Source organism: Vidua macroura, chromosome 5 (genome assembly GCF_024509145.1).
Source record: "Vidua macroura isolate BioBank_ID:100142 chromosome 5, ASM2450914v1, whole genome shotgun sequence".
Taxonomy (NCBI): Eukaryota; Metazoa; Chordata; class Aves; order Passeriformes; family Viduidae; genus Vidua; species Vidua macroura.
The window spans coordinates 49,884,593-49,906,681 of NC_071575.1; the positions used below are offsets into that span (position 1 = coordinate 49,884,593).

At 37.1% G+C, this 22,089-nt stretch overlaps 1 long non-coding RNA gene across 1 annotated transcript in view; it reads right to left on the minus strand.

Annotated features, from left to right (window-relative positions):
* Nucleotides 1–654: 654 nt before the first annotated feature.
* Nucleotides 655–22,089, minus strand: part of LOC128807646 (uncharacterized) — a 107,414-nt gene continuing 85,979 nt past the window's right edge. Inside the window, exon 5 of the long non-coding RNA XR_008437225.1 lies at nucleotides 655–956. This is a non-coding gene — a long non-coding RNA (uncharacterized LOC128807646). The remainder of the gene's footprint in view (nucleotides 957–22,089) is intronic.

Here is a 22,089-nt window from a genome sequence, read left to right on the forward strand (position 1 = left end):
GCTAAAATGTGGATGATAACTGGCCAGTCAGGACACGCTTGCTGATTGCCCAGCTGGATGCTGCTGAAAGGATCATGTTGAATTCTCTCTGCCCTTACCTCAGAGGAAGAACCAGTAAGGTCTCTCTTCTTTAATCAGCATCTGTATTTCAGTGTAGACATTTGTTGTATTTGAGATCTCTAACCATCTGCTTTATGGGGCTGAAATTGGTTAGGGAGTACCAAAAATAATAAGAAATTACTGGGACAGGTTGGAGGGGAAATGACTGCCGGACTGCTAAAAGAAGAAACAAAGGGTGTAATTTTGTAAACTTCACATCCTTGGAAAGATAGGCTAGAAAATAAAGTGAGTATGCCTCAAAACAGACAAAATTAATTCTACTGTACCTGCACAGTTGTTTAGGAATGATTCTTTGGCTTTGCTACAGGAGCCCTGCAACACTGAACAAAAATTTAGGGTGCCAATAGCTTATTTGGAAATGAAAATGAGGGCTGAGGGCAGATCCCTTCTACATTTTTTTATATTTATGGCAGGATAGTAAAGTGAACTGCTGCCAACACTGCTATTCATGCTATGATATTATTTGAAATGTCTCATTAAAGCAACTGATTTTTTCTGTAAGCTTGAAAAGAGGAAGTTTATTTGCCACAGGACCCACAAAAGCCAAAGACTAGGTTGTGTCTTCAGGGATAGCTCAGGGTAAAGTGTACTGGATAATCTTCTCCTTCCAGGAGCATCCCTTGGAGGTGGTTGGCCTTTGACACACTGTGCTCTTATTCTTCCCCTTGAATACAGCGCAGGAAAAATTATCACAAACATCTGAATCTGGTAGCTGCTCTGTCTTCCACACATGGGAAAGAAATAAGGAGATCTTGCTGTTGCACAGCAACTGGAGCCCAGGCTAACAAGTGCTTCTGAGGTCGGGAAGAAGTCTTTTCCTGTGGTGTGGGTGAAAGCTAGGACAAGTTTTGACAAAACAGTATAATATATGCTAATAAGGATGTTCTACAACATTTCAAGTTACATTCATATTTTCACCTGAAACTAAAGAATCTAATTTTTCATTGTAAGTGAAACCCAAGGATAATTTCACTATTTTTACTGCTGAATAATTGCATCTCCCTTTCCCTTTAGTATTTCTTTTCCTTCTTTGTGTATTTTATTTCCTGCTGTCTATTCATGATCTGAGCAGAACTCTGACATGTGAATTTAAGGGGTGGTTTTCCTGTTCCTTATTCTTGTATCTTCTTCTAGATCTGAGAGACCATATTAAAGGATTTCCATTTAGAAACTAGAACATTCCTTTGACTGTGAATGCATAGCATAAACTTGGCACTCCTGCTTTCATTTCCACTGTGACTGAAGAAAATTTCTGCCCTTACTGTGAACCTTGTGGATGTTTAGGGAGCTCCTTAGTGCTCTTTTAAAAAAATGTCTTCTGTAACAAGTGAAAATAGTCAAATGGTCATCAAAATATTGCTTTAAGATTTATTGCCATATACAAAAGGAAGAAAACATTTCAAAAATAAAAACTATCACTTGGCTTGCAGAGAAACAGATGGGCATGAATTACACACCTAACTAGAATGAAAAATAGACCCCAAAGTGAATTAAATGCTGGTGGTATGAAGATGAAGGTTTTGTTTTTGCTTTTTTTTTTCTGAAGTGAGAAAACAATCCTACTTATAATGGAAAATTATTCACTCTGTACTGCAGTGTAAGACAAAATCTATCACACTGGAAGAAGATATTACTAGACTGAAAAAATACATGGCCTCCCCAGTAGAATGGACTGTCTCACAGAAGGGAGAGCTACAAATAAATTTAAACTTCAGCAGCTTTGGAGAAAAAGAGAATGCTTTCAGTATTTACATATTTAAAACTTTTGCTGAATACATAGAACAAGTAAAATGAATTCTTTCAGTTTATGCTATAGTTAAATTTGTTTTTTGTAAACTTGTTATGAGATTTTCATTATATTTTTGTCTCAATAGATCTTTCTGTTATCATTAACTACAGCTGAGTTTTCAAAGTGTCAAATATTCCTATAGAATCTATCACTTCATCTTTGGCTTTCAAAGGGCAAGTTCTGTAATAAAATTGAAATTGCTAAATATCAGTTAATTCCCACAGTGATTACTTAAGTATTATTTATATCACTGTAACCCAGAGAGATCTCAGCTGAGACTGAGGTAGATATTGTGCGAGATATTATCTAAGTTTAATAGTCTAAATAATATTAATCTAGCTCAATAGAGAATGGAATACTTTATAAAGCATCTGCTATACTGCAATAATCAGACTTTTTGTAAGACTACAGAGAAAGGTCTAATTGTTCAATATGCTTGGGGCAGATGAGCTGCTCTAAGTTGCCAGTGAACTGCAGGAAAATCTTTATTCTTTCTGGGCAGACAGCTAGTGTAGTGCTGACCAGCAAATTGTCAGCTGTACTTTTCTACCCATTGGTGAGCACACTTGATTTTTAGAAACCTACAATATTGATATTTAGGCTCTCATATATTGACTGGGGGATGACACAGATTATTACTGACATTAATTTTAGAGAACAGCACAAATTAACAAGAGTCTTTGTCCAAAGGGGTTTTATAGTCTAAATAAAGATAAACAGATGTACTTGGAAAAATTAAATATCTTCTTTATTTGCCAGATGAGGAACATGAAGATTAAGAATTAAAATCTCTTTCTATGCAGGTCAATGGGAATTTTGCCAGTAACAGCAACAGGATTAGGCTTTTACCCACATGGATGATACTGTAGTGGTACAGTAGAGACAGGAACTGAGTGCAGGTTTGCTGAATTCTGGAACAGCAAAGAGGGTGTGGGAACACTTGTTTTGATTGGAGTTTCATAGGCACATGAGCTCTGTACTGTACTGTACACCACAAAATTACATTTATACATCAGCATATACAACTGTTTCCATCCCAGAACTGATATCTAGAACTTGAAAAAGTGCCTTGAGGAAGGTGTGTTTGCTTCAGGAGGACCAGACTATCATTTAATGATCACTCCAGCAATTTCATCAGGATACAAACTGCAATGCATTTTTTTACCATCTGATTCTAATCAATCTAGATGATGATTGATTAGAATCATGCCTACCATACACAGGTTCCCTGCTATAAAATGTTGTGTCCCTGCACAGTGGCTACTCTTTTCAGTCACTGTGTCCTCACAATGTCATGCGGTGCCTGGGGGAACTTTATAAATTTATGTGCAGCTGGGAGGAGCACAGTGTTTGTAATGGTCTTCAGTTCATTACAGCTGGTTGTGGTGGATTTATACACATAAATCCACCACATATATATATTATACACATTCCCTACATTTTAACATCATTTGAACATCACAGAAGCCATTTTTTAGCAGAAGAATGACCACTGCCCTGTGGCACACAGCTTAGGATGGGGAATGAAGAGCAGCAGGACACAGTACTGATAGAGGGAGGGGTGATGCTAGTGGAGTCACATTATTCACCTTTTCTAGGCAGACTTTTTATTTTACAGGGCACCATATTGTTAATGCAAAAAGTTAAAGAAAAGAAGTTCCCTTACAAAGATGCACACTATACACTGTGTTTGTCTATGAGTGCTACAAGCATTACAGAGGTTAGAATTTTATCTTAGAGCCCCTTAGTTAAGATCCCAATAAAATCATATCCCAACTCAAATTGCAAAATCTAATCTTCATTGAATTTCAAGTACTGCAGACTGAGAAATTGAAAGAGAAACCTCAAAACTGTAGAGCAGTCACCTATGTGTAAGACAAAGGGCTAAATGCATTGCATGCTTTGTGAGAAGGGGAAGCATAAATAGGAACAGCGCATAATATGCAGAGAACTATCCTTTTTGCTAGTAGAGTTGTAAATCTAATCTGTCTATAAATAGTGAATCTCACAAATGTTCGAAACTTTCAGCATAGTGATTTCAAACTTTCATTTCCACAAAGGCTGTTTATGGCCCCTTATACACAACATTTTAAAAGTGTATAAAAACTATGCTCTGAATATACCCAGTTAAAATTTTTTATCCCACAAGATGAAAAATCCCCTCCAAAATCATGATACTTAAAGTTTCTTGTAAGGGACCCAGTCTGGCCTCAGGTGTTATGTTGTAAAATGTTAGCTGAAATAACTGGGATTAGGGTAGTATGAAACAGAGGTAAGTGAAATTGTATGAAAAGAAATACTAGAGGTTTTGTTCATACAAGTGAATTTCAGATGCAGGAAATGTTAATAGATTTTTCTCTCTCCCCAGATAAATTTTTTTTAATAAGATAAATTAACTGAGCACTGCTTATACATAGGCCTTGCAGGGCTGTGCACAAAGCCGTTTATTGTATTCAGAAAAGAGCAGGATATTTTTGTAGGGCAGACATGTTTGCTTTATTCCCCCCAGTACTCTTTTCTCTGGAGCTCTTTCCCCCCTGGTCTCACTGCCCTCTTTGTTCATCTCAGCTGCCAGATGCTTCTTTGAGAGCCTGCCTGGACCTGCGGAGCACCCTGAGGTGGTGGCCCTCACATCTGTCACCATCTGGTGCCTCTCTTGCTCCACTGTGGCCATGATTCTGATTGTAGCACACATCCCAGGGGCTTGTAACTTAAATTCATGTGAATATGGGGGTTCTGGACAAAAGGTCTCCTGTCTTCAAGTCATGTTTGTCTTAACCTTTTAGGATACTTTGCTTTATCAATATAATGTCACAGTGCAGACCAGATTTAATCTGGGGTAAATACATAGAAAAGATTTTACAAGATCAGTTCTTGCTAATGGCCCTGCAGAGGAGTGCTATGGAATACATTTTCTATTTTACTCTCAGCAAAGTGGTCAGCTCCAAGGGGGATGTTTTCCTCTGTGCTCTGGCTTTCTTTTCCAGTAAGAACAGAATCTTGCTCAGAAGAAGGAGAAGCCTTTGGTTTCAATACTTTAAAATATCTTCCAAAGTTATGATAGTTACAATTATAATTTACAAAGGCTGCAAAATTTTTTAATTTGTATTCCAAATATAGTGTTGTCCACAGATATAAATCAAAGACTTCTTGAGGTAGTAATTGAATTCCAGGAGCAACCACCCTCGTCCTGGAGTATTTACGTCATTTGACTACATGATTCTGATCCATTTGCTACATGGAGTGGCACGCTTTATTCTGAAAAAGACCAAAACCAATAACACTCTTTGACCCACTACAGGCCTTCTTGCAGAAAAAAGTGCCTAGAAATGTATGGTTGTTTGAATAAATTTCTTAAGATTATGAAATTACCTTGCAGATGTCAAGCACTATGTAAATATTGGAACAAAAAATATGAATCCCCAGAAAGTCTTAGCACGTGTAGAAGTAGGCAGTGACAGTTCATGGTGGGAGCAGTTATATCCTTCCCATTCAGAAAATAGAGCTATTGGGAACATCTGAGCAGGGAATCTGTGCAGTCAGTGAAACACAGCCCGTCTGGTCTGTTATTTGAAATGCAGTGTTTTGCAATCTTGTGAAAATGAAACTCCCGGGAAACTAAGTATATAGCACCCACTTCACAGGCTTCCTAAGTGTTTTCACATTCAACAAAGACACTTTTGTTTCTCCCAGGTATCTTGACTTATTGCAGCCTTTCCCTAAGCATCTAAAGTATTGTGGGAAGAGCAGAACTCAGGCAGAGGTGATGTCCAACTGGAAAAGCAGAGGAGGAGGAAATGTATTGTTATGCAGGTACCCCTCAGGGACTAGTCTATTAATGAGAACCTGACATTCAAATTTCCAATTAGCATTCCAGCAAAATCTGAATATGAAAGATAGCTGTATATCAGCTGAATAAATGACATTTCTACCCTTATTGTTTCACAATGTTAAATTTCAGGTAGCCAGGTTAATGTAAGAAAATCTGCTACCAGCCATTCAATAGTTCTTGTAAAAAATACAGTTAAATTTGCTGTTTACACTATATATGCATGCAAAAATGCATTTCTCACATTTTATGTGAGAAACTGTATTTATGTTTTAACTGTAACACATTTTATGTGTTTGGTTCTTTGATACACTTCACTTTTCCATTATGTACTTACATCCCAAAATATTTACATTTGTAAATGTAAATATAAATAAAGGGTATATGCCTATTACATTTGCAGTGCATATGGAAAGTTAAATTTTAAAGCACCAAACAGGAGAAAAACCCCTAGCACACACCGATAGCCACAGAAGTTGTGCAAATTCATGAAGGCTACACCTCAAAAATAAAAAGCTTTCCCTTCCCTCATAACTTTCCCAGGTAAAGATCTAGTTGCAATTTTCTAGTGTATGTGGCATTAGATTGGGCATTTGATCATGCATCCTGGCATTTGACCAGGCAACTGCACTGGATTTGGTCCTGAAAGTGACAGGCAAAATGCACTAGCTTGCAAAACCAGGCAGACAGCGTCTGCAATCAAGGATACCTCCCACTGCTCTCCTTCTGGCTTCACATCTCCCATCATTGTTGAGGTTTCAGAAGGCTGAGCTGAGGCAACTTTAGAGCAGACTTTGGCACCCACAGTTCACATGTGAGGGCATCAAAAAACCAGCACTATTTGAAAGCTAGACCTTTTGTCTGCCACCAGTGCCAGTGCAGAAGTGGCTCTGGTCAGTGTTCACCAGAAACGTTTTCAAGGGAAAGAAACTCAACATTCCCCTCCTCTGTCTCGTGTTCAGGGAGGGAAAAAACTCGATCCAACCAACCAGCAAATATAGAAATAGAAAAAGCAGCAGTTCTTTAAAGCAGACTACCATGAATGTTAATTAGGAGTTTTGTGCAGAAATTGCACTAATTAAGTACATACTTTCTGACTTCTTATTTTCTCTTCTAAGCACAGACAAGACAACCCCAAGTATATTCTCTGCTGACAATTGTGAATGTATAAGAAGGCTTTTACCATCTCTTTTTGCTTAGAGAACCTAATGCAGAAATCTGGAATTAATTAAAAACCACAGTAAGATGCCATTCTCTGCCATTTCTCCTCAGCCAGTCAGCAGGTAGTGTGTTGTACACCCAGCACTATAGCACAAAGACAAGCCAAAAACTGGTCTCCAGACCACAGTGTGCCACAGCAACATTTCTCAGGTGCAAATCAAGAGTTGCACAAGGAAGAGCACTGACTTAACTTGTGTCTGACTTCAGAGTGAGCACAGGAATTACAGTCCTTTAAAATAAATTTTTATGAAGATAAATTTACAAGTGTTCATAGGTTTTGGGTCCCCTTCCTTGCTGCCAGCGCCTTGGAGAGCTCATAGTTTGTGTTTTGTGGCAGGGCAGGAGCACCTGCATTGTTCCACACATGCAGCCCACAGCAGCTGTGTCCCGCCTGTGTCCCTGTCACAGATTCATCAGTGCTTTCCTTGGCTCCAAGATGTGGTGAATGTTGTTCATATTCTATTCAGGTTATTATAGCTTGTCCATCATATTGCTTTCTGTGAGCTCATTACAGCAAAGCTTATATTACAGTCTGTCAGATGCTGGGGTTTTTGCACATGCTATAGAAATGTATTTTTTGGTTTGCTCAGTTTGTATGTGAATGATCCCATGTGCAATAAAAAGATTCCTAGTGCATGCTCTGCTTGTAACCACATTAAAGAAACACATGTCTGCAGCAGTCAAGATGTATTGTGGTTATTCTGTATTCTGAGGTTTTTGTGGTTTAGGTTTTAGTGAATTCCTCAAGGTTTTGCTCTGGGGTTTAGAAGGATTTCTTGTTGTTTTCTATTTTGCATTTGAAGGAATTTTTAACTACTGAAACCTTTTGTCCATAGAGACTTTCTGTGGAATAAAATTGTATTGAACTGACCAAAAATTTCCCTGCTGGATGCAAGAAGATGGATTAGATGTTTTTTTGAGATTATTGCAGCATTTCATTTCTGCAGCTCTATGTTTTTAACTGGTGTTGGGGTGTGGGAGCCATACGGGAGGTGTTGATCTGTGCTGAATGATTGCCTGTGAATTATAGTTTGTATTTTGCCATCTGGCTGCCTGATAATTAGTCCATCTTTTTATCAAATGAATGGCACATGTCTTCCTTTCCTAAATACATATGCAAAATGTATATTTTGGAAAAGGTTGTTTACAACTTCAAAAAAATAGCCAGAAAGCAGTGTCTTTCTGTAATCCCATGTGTGTCCTCAGACAAACCTCACCCACGTATGGACCTAGACTATCCCCTGCATCACTCTGGGGTATTATGCAATCCAAGCATTGGATTTTTGGTTATGTGGTGTTCTGAATTTGCTACATACCCATATAAGCTGAGGTCTGGAAGATATACTGTTTTACTATATAGCTGCAATATGTAGCTCTATTTTCCTACAGTTAATACGTAAAAGACATACGCAGTTTGAGAGCATGTTCATTCTGCTATATCCTCATCACTGCTCCAAGTGTATTTCCATGACATCCATTCCTGGTGAGACTCAATGGGTCGGGATTACCAGAAAAGCAGGCTGAGCAGCCAGACAGCCTAAAGAGGACAAGGGGAGCATCAGGTACCCAACCTCAGCTCCTAAGGTACTAATGCTAGAGAAATCTGTGATTCATTATAGAGTGTGAAATCAGGCAATCAAGAATTCAATGCAAATCTACCCCCAGTCCCTGGGGTAAAAAATACCATTTATGAAACCTTTTTCTTTTCTTTAGTCAGGAAGCCCTGGGAAAAGATTCTTCAGAGAGGAGGGAAGGCATTTTCTCACTCTGTGGGAAGTCAGCTATCCAATTTGGTACTTAAGAGCTATAATTCATGAGTCATGAGCTATGTATTAAATGCACAGGAAAAATCTTAATTGTATATATTTGGAGAAAGAGTTTTTTGACTTACAATATTGAAGAAGATGTATTTTTTTACAAGTTACAATTTTATTCTTTCTAGTTTTCAAGAATGCAATATATTCAAAATTAAAAGTGTGTGTTAGCTTGTAAATATAACAATTTTTTTTCTTACCAAGAAAGAATTTCTATCATAAGATATATTCATTTATGCAACTTTCTATGAGTTGGCAACCACCAAACTGCCTAAAAATGCAACCTGGGGGAGCACTTCTGCTCAGTCATTCTGATTTTGGTACTGTGAAAATCATCTGCTAGAAATTGGTTTGATGCAACAATATCTGCCATTAAAAGGAATTAAATAAAAATCTACCATAAAGTCTTTCACACATCTTATGCACTGAATGGGACTTTTAGCTATAAACAATCTAAGCAGTATTCAAGTTGATGGAATTAAATGTATATCAAGAAAATTACCATTTTCCTGTATTATCTGATCCTATCTAATAGAAGCAAACTTGTAATTTTCTTGTAAATCTGACTGTATATCCTCTTTCCTTTAGAATACTTTTGCTTTTTTATTGCCATTTTCATTACCATCTTATGAAATCTACAATATTATTTGTACAAGAAGACTCCATTTTATTTCCTTTTAATTATCATGGCCATGTGGATCAGTGTAAACTCTTTCTCTTTGTAATATATATATACTAAATTAGTAATAGTTTTCCTTTTGTCATTGAAATCACCGGCAACAAATGATGGCCAGAAAGAGGAATGACCTTTCTGAAGGGGTTTTCTTCTACACAGTGCAGAACAGGGCCGCATTAGATAACACAATACTTTGCTTCGAGTAAGCACTCTAAGATCAGTCTTTGGCTCATTTCAGGTTGATGCCTGTTATGGCTGATTAAACTGTGTCTCTGTTTCTTCATTCTGCTGCAGCCTATTGTTACCTCCCATTAACTGTGCAGAGGGTAAGGTTTTGGGATCAGGCACACTTTTTGTTATAGATAGATGTGTACAGAGCATGCCAAATAGGCAAGGAATCCATTTCCAGCTGGAATTTTAGCACTACTGCAACACAAACAATATTCTTTGAAACAAATTTACCTCTAATACAAATAATGGATATTTTCTTCCCAAGTCAGAAGAAATAAAACCAATTAGTTATTTTTATTCAGTTCAGAAATGCACACAGAGACTCACACACAGACAAATATAATGGTCTAGATGAGGGCAATATTTTCATCTTCCATAGATTCTATATTTGATTAGCCTATGTAAGCAAATAGGAATGGATAACTTAATAAAAACAAAGTAGATACATCAGAAAAAATGAGCTTAGGATGCTACAGAAATAAACTAGAACTCTTATGTCCTCAAATACTTGTATTCCTATGATCCCCATGGCCTTCACCACAACTTTATTTCTAAAGTTTCTACTGATTTAATAGGCCTCTTGTGACAGAATTTAAGTGCTGTACCTAGAACATGAAATGAGACTTCCCAGAAATCCAGTCAAGTACCCAGTTCTACTAATACAGGTTCTTGTGCTCGGGTCTTCTGAGCAATAGCATGTCCAAGCAGTGAATCTTAATATGCAATATGGAAACAGAATGGCATGGACCTTTTATTCCAGGCCTTCACAGGGCACTCTGTATGCTGCTGTGAAACCTTTGCTCCCAGTTTCTTTGCCTGCACATCTTCTCTTTAACTACATTTCTAAGATAACCAGCTACCAGCAGGTTCTGGGCGTGGGGTACTTATTTTGCTGACTTCGGGCTTTGAAATGTCGTCTTAGATCATTTTTAATTTATTTATTCTACAGAGATAAAAGCTTGTCTTTGTTTTTCCAGAGTGAGAAGTTATACTTGCAAAAAACTGTTTTGATGGCTACGCCTTCAAATACCAAACACAAGGTTGGACAGATGTAAATTTTTGGGTCCAAGTCTCCATGAAGTTTTGAAAGGAGATTGGATCACTGCTTCCTCATGACATGTATTATATTAATTCTCTGCTCCAGGGCATTCACTGGCTGCCTTTGGGCCAAGAGGGATTATTTTTTTCTTTTTCTCTCTTGATGTATAAATTGCCTCATAGGGTTTTTTTTTCTTTGACTTTTGTTCTGTTCCTCTAATGACCAGCCAACTGGAAATAGGCCACATGTCTAGACAGGATGCAAAGGCACAGTGCTGAAATGCTCCTGGTGCCATTTGAAGTAAGCTTATAGTTGAACTGATAGCCAGATTTAGGACCATGAAGAACTTTTCCCCTAATCCAAGTGGGACTGTTATAGGGTTTTTTGCTTGTTTTGTTGTGTTCCTCTATATTGAAGGGCATAGTCTTTGTCCTAGGTACCTTATGCAAATAATAAAGAAAATCCTGCTCTACAGGAATCTACAGTATTAGCAATATCTTTTATTCACCCAGCTCACTTTCTGTAGGTCTGTAGGTCATTATAGATTTTTAAAAATTTATTTTGTAGTTCTTGTTTGTCCCAAATAAAACTTTAGGACTATTCTAATAGGAAGCAGGGGCTTTAGGGCATTCAAGACTCCTCAGATACCTGTCAGTACAGGGAAATAGATTTGATGACCTGGGTTGCCATTTCAGACTGATGTTCATATAGAAGTTGAATCCTGCTTGCAGCACCATCATCACGATTCATCTTAGATGAACTTGTTGCAGAAGTGTGCAGCAGAGCAGAATTTGGGTTCTTCATATAGAGATGCAAAATGAAAATCAGTTTTTCAAGTCATGCAAATATAACTCCAATAGCTGGTCATATTTCTGTCACCTTATTACTCAGAGTTACTAAAGTATATTTCTCGAAATGATAATTCACAAGCAATATGTCAGATAACACAGTCAAGTATCTAAGAAAGAAGTATTTGAAGGCATGTTAAGGTTTGTTGATACCTTACATTTAATCCAGGCAATTCTTCTAAAATATGTTTCCTGACTTTTCCAAGATTTGTCTAGCAAATAGAATGGACTTCAATAATTTGCTAAGAGACAAAAAAATGTGTGAAATGTGAGATCCTTGTCCTTTTCAAAATAAGCTTATCTGGTTTGTAATCCTCTTGTGCATACACTTACAGCTCTGTACTGTGTTATTTCACTTTAAGGAACATTTCCCCCTCAGAAATTCAGTACAACAGAAATGCTCAAAATGTGTTTAATATGTGTGGATTTTTGACACAAGAAGGCTCAAATTTTAAATGCATACTAGAATCACTAGAATCAGCCTGAAAATAAAATCTGTTACATTTTTGGTTCATAAACGCATTTTTTTTCATTGACAATATTGTTCTGAATTTTTGTCAGCTGTGGAAATGAATTCAGTTAAACAAAGAAACAACTGTTATTTCAAAGAGAGATTTCTGCTAATTTCAATTCCTTGCAGACTCTGGCTGGCACACCCCTCATTATGTCCATTTTCTGTTGCAAAGGCACATACAAACTCCTGGCACTGGATAAAGGTGTTGTATTTTAAAAGACTTGAAGAGGATTAGAATAATTAAGATCTTACACTTCAAAATACAAATTTTGTGTTATGCTGTTGGAGTTGCAGATTATCTCAAACATAAATTAGCACATTAAGTAGTCAGCCATGTTTGGTAGAAACTAGAAGCACGTGGCAATTCTGAACTTCATGATGGTATGAATTTTGTACCATCCAGATTTTGACTGCTTTTCTTCTGATTTGCTTATGAATACTGCAAAAATATGATGTTCCTTTGTATTTCAAAAATTAAGGTGTGAATCTCTTATTATGAAAAAAATTATGTATGCCATAAATAGCACTGCCTTAGTTTTGTGTCAGCCATGATATGCAACATAAAAGCAGCCTCACTTTGTCTCAAAACTACAGTGCAGAAAGGCATGTTAGATCAGGGAGCTGAACCTTTGACTCTAGTGCCTTGCTTGACATCAACACAAGTGGTTGGCAGTGGCAGCAATGAGCCATATGCTTTTAGAAATACGCTTTAGATTAGAAGTCATAGAAGATTTCCATTGGAGCCTGCTGTCCATGGCAAGAACCAGTAGGCTGGCCTGGCAGACAACAGGAACCTCTACCCCCTTTCTCATGAGATCAATGCAATCTGGAGACATTTTTCCTCCTTTAGGTGCTGTGACATTCCCGTCCACAGCTCTGCCATGGCAGAAGTCTGCCTTTCAGAATACCATTGCCACTACCTGTCACCCTTCAGTAAACCATCACTACCTGCAATGCATCTCCTTTCCTGCTAGTTCCTGATTTTTCTGAAATGGATGGCAGCCATGGAACTGCCTCTTCCACAGTGTATAACAGTTTTTGGTGCTTCACACTGTGCTGTACAGTGCTATAAATCTACATTTGCCCTGTAAATCCATGCCTGGCCAATGATAGATATCATCCACAATATCTTAGGATGTCTGTTACCATGACTAGTTTCTGGCTTCATAGTGGCTGCTAGGAATATTATTTATGGAAATATGTTAATATCCTTATCTTAGAAGGGATCATTTGGAATAATTCCCTGTTAGGTAAACAAGAGTTTACATTGGCTTATGAACTGATTTCTAATGATTCACAGCTTCTGCACCTTCAGATGCAAAGCCAGAGGTCAGACTAATATTGTAGTAACAACAACTTTAACACATTTTGTGATGTTTTAATTTAATTGAGGGGAAAAAATAGCCAGTAGGTACACCCATCCTTACTTCCTTGCTTCTCCTTGAACCAGGTCATAGAGCTCCAAAACAGCACAGTGAGACTAAGCACCAAATATGTCTGTGACCTGCTTCAGGCTGTAAATCAAAGTACTGTCTTCAGCACACAGAGTCTCAGATGACCTGCTTTGTTCCTAGGCCAGGACTGTTCAGAAACTAGAGACCCATGAGCCTAGGTAGTATGGACAGATGCTTGGGCCTGATGCTGCCCACCCCCTTTCTTGCTGAATCCATTCACATCTTCTTTTCCAGGCATGGATATATCAAGCTGGTCCCTGCTTGGACACTATCCTCATGTCCTTCATATCTGAGTTCAGTCTTCCAGTGAACAAACCATAGGTGAATACATCAGGCCTTCCACTGTAAATACTGTCCAGTATAAGGGTTCACATACATAAAATACTAAACTTTTTTTCCCTTAAAAAAATGGCTTTCTATCCAGAATAGGGACAAGGAAGAACAAGAGTTAATATACTGTCCAACTTTTAATTATGATTTTCTTTTGTTTAAATTTAAGACACCTGAAGATAAATCTTCAGGTTGCAACAGTTTAGTCCTACAAAAATCTGAAATCTAGCTAAAGGAAATTAAGAACATCAACCAAAACCTAATTTTTTTTATTTCTCTCTACACTAAGATGTCATTTAAAAACTGCCTAGGGCAAACCTAAGAGCAGACAGCAAATGACAATGCCTTCTTTTTGTTCTGATTAAATTCAAATTTGAAGAAAATTGTGTTAAGAGCACTGTGTTAAGAGCAGGAGCTGGACATTAGACTGTGTATTCATCAGGAGCATCTATTTGTCTGAATTGCTGCGCAGCAACATTAAAGGAAATCTATTCTCATCCCTGTGATGCAACACTTGGGGTTTTCTGACACTTTGTATTTATGATGATGATGTTATTCATCACATAAAGCAGGGAAAACAAAGAGTCATTCTGATTTCCCTGGTAGTGACATATATCCACAAAGCTAACAGAATTACTGCAGATTTATGCTCTGTGAGTGCAGGATTTGTTCTAGCAGCTCTATAAATTCTCTAACATTCAGATAGCAACACATCTATATACCATGTAAATCCTGTACCATCTGGTTTCTCTGAGGGTGCAGGAGCTTTTTAGGGAGTTCTTTTTGGCTCTAATTGAATATAGTTAGTTTTTTCTTTCCCCATTCCTGCCATTGACCACAATGACACCTTTCTTACAAGTTTTAATTACTTCATGACTTATACAGCACTTGACTAGTTGCTAGTTCGATAAATTGAAGAGACTATATAAAAGGTGAACTGATTGCAGTTCATGTGAAGAAAAGGAAGCAAAGCTGTAAGATCTTCATGCAGCAGGAGAAAGATTTGTGGCCGTCAGGGACTGCTAACAAACGAAGATCTTTGGAAGTAAAGGCGAAACACAAGCTGACATTGAAATTCTTGATTGTAAACCACCAGGGGAGCAATACAGTATAACAATAACTGCTGATAATGGATGCTCCCTTTTAGGGAAAATATAGCTGTATAGATCTATATAGCCTAAATTACAAACTGTATTCCATTTAGTACAAATATATAACCAAGACTGCACAGCTGGCAGGCTTAGGAGGAAAACAAAACGAAAGAAAACACAAAAGGAAGGTTTTTTACAACTGTTGTTATCTCACAGGCACATCAAGACTACATGACTTTCTGGTGGTTCTCTGGGAAACCAAAGGGACTTCTTTCCAAGCAGTTTAATAAGATTAGAAAATTTTTTGTCAGCTTGAGGAAGGGCTTAGATTTAAAGATACTAATCAGAATTTTAGAAATATTTGCCCTGTTTCTTATTAGAATTGTAGCAGAGCTTCTGATGTGTATTCTTTGACAGCTACAGTAATACAGGGGAAGCAGAAGGGATCAAAAAGTTGTGGATAGTCTAATAGAGTCCCATAGCATGATAGCCAATGATCAGTCAACCAAACTCTTTGATTAGTTCAGCCTGTCAGTATTCTTTTTCCAGGATAAATTATTTGATGACTCTGAACAGCTTTGACCTTATTTTACCTTTAGGATAACTTTAACCTTCCATTGATTGTCTTCTAAGAAAGAAATGTGCTTTTCAGAAAGGACACTAGGTTTTTAAAATAATAGCTTGGCAGAGCATTTCCCAGCATGTTCAAGAAGGTACATAATATTTCATAGGAGATCAATTTGGATGACAAAACTAACACACCAAACAGATCATCCTTCATTAAGGAAAATCCTTTGTGTCAAAAGAAGCATGCATATGATCACTGTGATATTTACAATATACAAAATAAACCATGGGTTTTCTAACATGAACATTTCCCACAGCATGAAGCAAAAAAACTGTACATTGATCTTGGTTACCCTTGTAAAACACTACAGTCTTGTATAGCATAAAAATAGGAGCAGAAATTAGCCCAAAGACATATCTTGCCATATCTTGTACAGCAATTTTCCTTTATACAACAAATTTCACCAGTCTTTTATAGCATCTGTACAATACATATACTATAGAATAGCAAATACAAGCTAAAGCATTAATAAGAAGCCACCTTACTGAGGAGAAGAGTAACATAAAGCAGTTCAGAGCTTCTGTTGTTTCCCTTAATCATTATTCCAAATCTCACAAATACAAACCTTTATTTTGAAAGCATACTTCAGTGAATTCCAGCAGTGCTACCTGTCCCAGCCAGTGCATGCTGGACGTTTCTTTCAGGCCATCCATACTGCTTGAAAGTCCAGCTATTGAGAAACAGAAAAGTTTCCAGAAATCTGGAAACTTGCAGCCTGAGTGTGAGACTCCCTTCTGTCCTCCCATGTGTCCTTCCAACAGCCTCCATCAGTCCACAGCACTGACATAATCCAACTGGTTTTGACTTTGTCCCCTAATTTTATTTTGCAACAGAACTATGTTGGTAATAAGTAACTGAAGATTTTGTATATTTGTTTAACTTAATGTGCATTAGAAAGTTTGAAAGAAATCCACTGCTCCAGTGCACTGAGTTAGGCCAGAGTATAAGAATGTTTTCCACAGTGGTTTGCATTGGTAGTCTAGATATATTCAACAGACATTGGACTGCATTGTACTAGGAAATATGTTGATTAGATGGAAGTGTAACTTTGTCCTTCAAGCTAAACACATGAAGTCACAGTCTGCCCACTACTGCTTAAAGCTTCATCTCTTTTCTTCAGAGACCTATCTATCCATGTTTCAAAGTAAATACACTGCACATGTTGCTACAGCTGCATTTCTGCTTCTAGAGTATTCGTGCCTTTGCTGAATAAAGGTTTCTTCCTCTGCTGCTCCTTTACACCATTGAGAAACAATTAATATGTAACAGGGCTCAACTGCGTTTATGTCTCAGTGTACAGTATCCTCCTGGGAAGCAAATGGGACTGTACTGGATCAACATAAAGAGAGAGACTACAAAAACCAGATGTTCTAGAGGCACTTCCCCTAAGTCCTGTCTCTGTCATCTCTGGAAAGTTGTAGCACAGACTAGCCATGACACATAGAGGAGAGCAGCCCCTATTTTCATGGTTGTACACTTCTATACATTTGGGTTTGTGTAAATGGTATAGGTTGGGCAATGTTAAAGAGGGGCGTCCTTTTTATTGCTTAGCTCTTTTGACGTGCTTTATGTTTGTTGCCTTGGCTTTTCCAAAACAACTTCATCTTATTTTTTGCTAGAATTTAAAATTTCATAGCTTTGTTTATATACTGTATTTCTGCCTTTGAATGTAACTCTTATTCTGTTCCTCCCAAGATACTAGCAGATCAGATTTTATGCAAAACAGTTTTCATCCTCTGATTTATTCTGCAGACATGATGAGCCCAGAAAAGTTATAAATATTATGAAAACAGAACAGAAACCTTTTCCTTTGCTAGGACTGTGGTAAGATGTGTTGAGCTGACTTCAGTTGATCAAGGACTTCAGAAGATCTCTTCTCTAACATACTCACAGATTCTCAGCTCTGATCTGTTGGCATAACATCAAAGACAGTTGCACGGTAATCTGGTTGTCAGTATGACTTGGGTTAGGGGAAACACTATATTTAAGCACTTTTTTTTTTAACCTGCATCATCCAGAAAAGACTGCATCAAAGAGCAAGGAAGTAACTGCTTGCATAATCATAACATTAACAGTTTCGTTCAAATTTGCTAGAGAAGAAATCATTCAAGCAACTGGGCTTTTTGAGACAATGTGAGTTGCTCTAGTCCCTGACATATGAAATCTCTTGGAGGCAATAAGAAGATATGAAGCAGAGAAAGCTGAAGTGCTCACCTCTGATCTGGACTGGGTTAGAAATAGTTTTGCTCCACAGGAAAGTAGCAGGAGCACATAGTGCTAAATGTGTTTTTTGCGGCTTTTTTCCTCCAAATTTCAGTATGAATAAATAACTGAATTATGTTCAGAAAAACTGATGTAAAGAAATCAGTAAATGTAAAGAGTATATATGCCACCAAAACACCCCCCAATAGTCCTGTATTTTAACAGAATTTAGCTTTTAATATGGAACAATTACTCCTGTTTCCTAAGAGCCACATAATATGTGCCTTGAAATAACATTACCTGCATCAACAAATTTATTCAGATCAAGATTTTGTGTTGGTGTTTTCCATGTAAGACTTAAAGGGGTTTTTATGACTGTGTCAGTGTGGTTTCCACTTGGAGAAAGTGGTGTCTAAAGAACAAACTAATAGAAAACAAATTTTGAAGATCCCAGCTTATTATCCCAGCTGAAGCTTATTGCATTGCTAATTAAATATTTATTCTGTTCTCTGTGCTTTTTGCTAAATCTCTCTTTATTTAGCCCCTCTTTACATAAATGCTCATCATATTAAATAATTATAAATAGTGCAATTGGCTGGTCTCTAATTAGGAGAGGAAAACACTCAGTGATGCATGAACTACAGGATAATGTAGAGCACTCTGTAAATCTGCCCAGGATCCAGCAGATTGTATTACAGTCCTTAGGCAATAGCTTTAGATAGCCTGTGTAACATAATGATATCAAACCAGTGCATCATTACATACACATTTGTAATTAATAAGAACAAAACAAGCTTTCACTGCACAAATCAGTGAAGCTGTGCTGCTAAAACAATAAATGCATGAGGTTATAAGTTTTTTACAATACTAAATATTTACTGTGTAAAATGAATGTGCAAAAGATCTGAAAACAGTAAAGAACTGAAATATTTTTAACATTGGTATCTCCCATTGTATTAAGACAAGTTAATGTAAGTTACATAACAGTTCTTGGGAAATAGCTATTTCATTATCTCACCAGATTAATTGAATCTTACCAAGGAAAAAAATAATAGCATGTTAAAAGAAACTAGCAGAGGCTGCACATTAACGTTACATCTTAAATGAGGAAATGCCTCATTTCACTTCTACTCTCTAAAGGGCTAAAACCAGAACCCTAAGACCATCCTTTGGGGTGGAAATTAATATAAAACCTTTGTGTTTCATTACTGGAATTCAACTTCCAGTTGTGTCTGAGATGAGTTTCTCACAGAAGTGAATTGTATTCACCAGGCTGGCAGCAGTTGAAACAGGTAATGGGCTGTAGGCTTTATTTCTTCTTTCAGGATTATGATTTTCATAGAACCATAGAATGGTTTAGGTTGGAAAAGACCTCAAAGATCATTGAGTCCAACCATTAATCTTGTACTGCTAAGACCCCTGTAGTTGAATTCTAGGCTATTTTATGGGTATTACCCTCCACGTGTTTTTTTCCTAAGAGTCCTCCCCTTTACAAACCTAGGAATTACTTTGGTACCTCAGTTTCATTTCCCTTAATAACTTCCTTCATTTTGAGATTCACAGACAGAACTGCATATTTTTACCAAGGACCCAATTCCCACTGCTGGTTTACATAGATGAGGTTTGTCCAGCCAGCTGGTGAGGCAGCCAGTGAACTGTTAGCAGCTGGGGGAAATTACTTATAACTTTTATAAAGAACCCTTGTTGGTCCTGCTAATTCCTTTGGTCTTCCCTTCTATGAGAGATGTGATGTGCCTTGATTGTTATAACTGTTGATGTTTTCATCATTCACTTACTGTAAGATTAATCCTTTCCTTTTTTATTTTTTTGTCTTGACTTTAATGATGACTGGTAGTGATGAGTTCCACTAGTGCTTGTGATGTCAATGACCCAGTTTTGAACTCTTCTTCCTGTTTATAGATCTAATAAGACAAGCTGAGCAGAACTGAATGCAGCATTCCAGGAAAGATTGATTTACACAATATTAGATTACTTTCAGTTGTGTTTTCTACTCTGCTCCCACCAGTATTCTTAGGACCTCACACTGGATTACAATGATTGCACTGACCCGTCCTCTATGGTGCCAAAGGCTTTTTTTCAGTGCTGGTAACATATAATAAAAAATTCGGTCACACTGTGAGAATAGTTAAGTACATTTCTTTACACATATACTGCATTTCACTTCTTAGCATTTAAAAAATCTTATGGCTCTTAACTGTGGGGTTTTTTTTTTTTAATATTACCTAATTTTAGAACACAAGTTTTGCTATCTCATTTTGCCCTCTGAAAAGAATTGTTAAATGTTTCATCTTATGCCTCTTATCTGATTTTTGATTCAGAATAATACTCTTTCTCTTGCTGCAAACCATAGTGTTATGACCATATGGCTTATTTAGCAGGGATTTCATTAGAGAATATGTAAATCCCCATGCTGATTATAAAAACAGAGTTTTTAGCTATTACTTCAGAGTCTGCATGCAGGGAATTCTACTGTATTAGAAAGTTATGGGGTTTGCATGCATCAGTTTTTCTTTTATCGAATATTTATAATGCCAGTACTAAAACATATTATATACATTCAGTATTTTGCAGCTTGAAATATTTTATTCAGCTCACCTGGCATGGAGGCAGAGCTTATCCACAGATAATCTATTATGTTTTCTTTCAAATATTTCCTACACCCTAGCCCTCCGTATAATTGAAATGCCACAGTAGCTGATTCTACTGTAAAGTTCAACAATAATTTTAAATTCCTGGCACTACTCCCAGTGGAGCTATGTTAATTTGAAGCAGCTAAAAATATGGCCCAATAGTGCTGTTTTGCTGCATTTCCCCTCCTCCCCAAACAAAACAAAGCATTTAAATGCTTAGAGAACACATTTGTCATATATATGATGCTATTTAATAACATACTGACAGAGAGTAGTATGATGTCTAGAATACTGTGATGATTGCCTTTAATATTTTTCAATAATAGCTTACAGTGAACTGAAATAATAGTTTTACATAAAGCATATTAATAATACTTCCCAAACCAAATTTAAAATGTTCCATTACTCCTGGCTCTTTTTCTCCTGTTCCAGAGCTAATAGTAGAAAGTCTCAGCCTCAGCCTCATTTTAGCACATAATAATTATCATTTTTTCAAAGTCAAAATAATGCAAATAAACTGGAAAATTTCACCTACTGAACATCACCTTGTTAGGAATAGTTAATCATTATGTTAGGAGCAAAGCACCATCCTAGTCTATCATACAGAAAAGAAACCTGGGTGAGGAAGCAGGAGAAGTCCTCATCTCTTCATCACCCATCCTATATAGGTCAGTCCACATCTCACTGTGTTGAACAGATGCTGCCCATGTGTGGGGCCTGCCTAGTCAGAGGATGCATATTTAATTACCTTTGAATCTATAGACAAGCATAAAACTCACAAATAGAAATAAAAAATATTGAGAACCAGGAGAAAAATTAGGACTAAAAAACCTTCACAATTAAAATATACATTTTTGGTTTTAAAAAATAGACAAGAATAAATAGAATTAATTGAGTTATTTTGGGGAAAAAACTATTCCCAGTGCAGGCCATTTCTATTAATTGGTTAAATCTGTGTATATTCTTCCCATTGCTGGTCTTGTGATATACACAGATTTCTAAGCTCCCTCCTGAAGAGGACAGTCTTCTTGAATTGGGACTAGGTAAATGTCATGTTGATATAAAATGATCATGGACAAGATAAAGCAGTATTTAGCTTAAAAATATTGAATTTTGAAGTGGGATGAATGTTAAATACCAGAAAGTATACCATAAAGGAAAAATAGCACAAATATAAAAAGATATACTCTGTGTGGATTGCTGGCACCTGATTCAAAATCATCCTGAACTTCACTCTACCTAGGTCTTGGTGATAAAGCACAGGAAATTCCCAAAGCTGAATGAAAAGCAGAAGGCCTGAGTGCCTTTATGTAAGAGTTTTGCAGTTGGAAGCAGCGTCATGGAACAAAATGAATCATTCATCCTACATGGAGAAAGAAGCAGAGGTAAATTCAGGTTTTCAGGCTAAGAACTTCAGGCATCTGTGTCATTAGAGGTAGAGGAGGAAACTGCATCACAGGCTTCTGAGTTGGTGGTAAATCTATACTAAAGGAAAGGAAAAGCTAATTTCCACATTTCTGGTTTCGAAGTCCCTGCCTCAAGGACAACCTTATGTTTAAATCCTACGTTTAGATCAATTGGTGTAGCACAAAGTATTAGAAAGAGTGGAGGGATTTAGCCTATGCAGTGCATACCAAGAATTGCCAAACCCA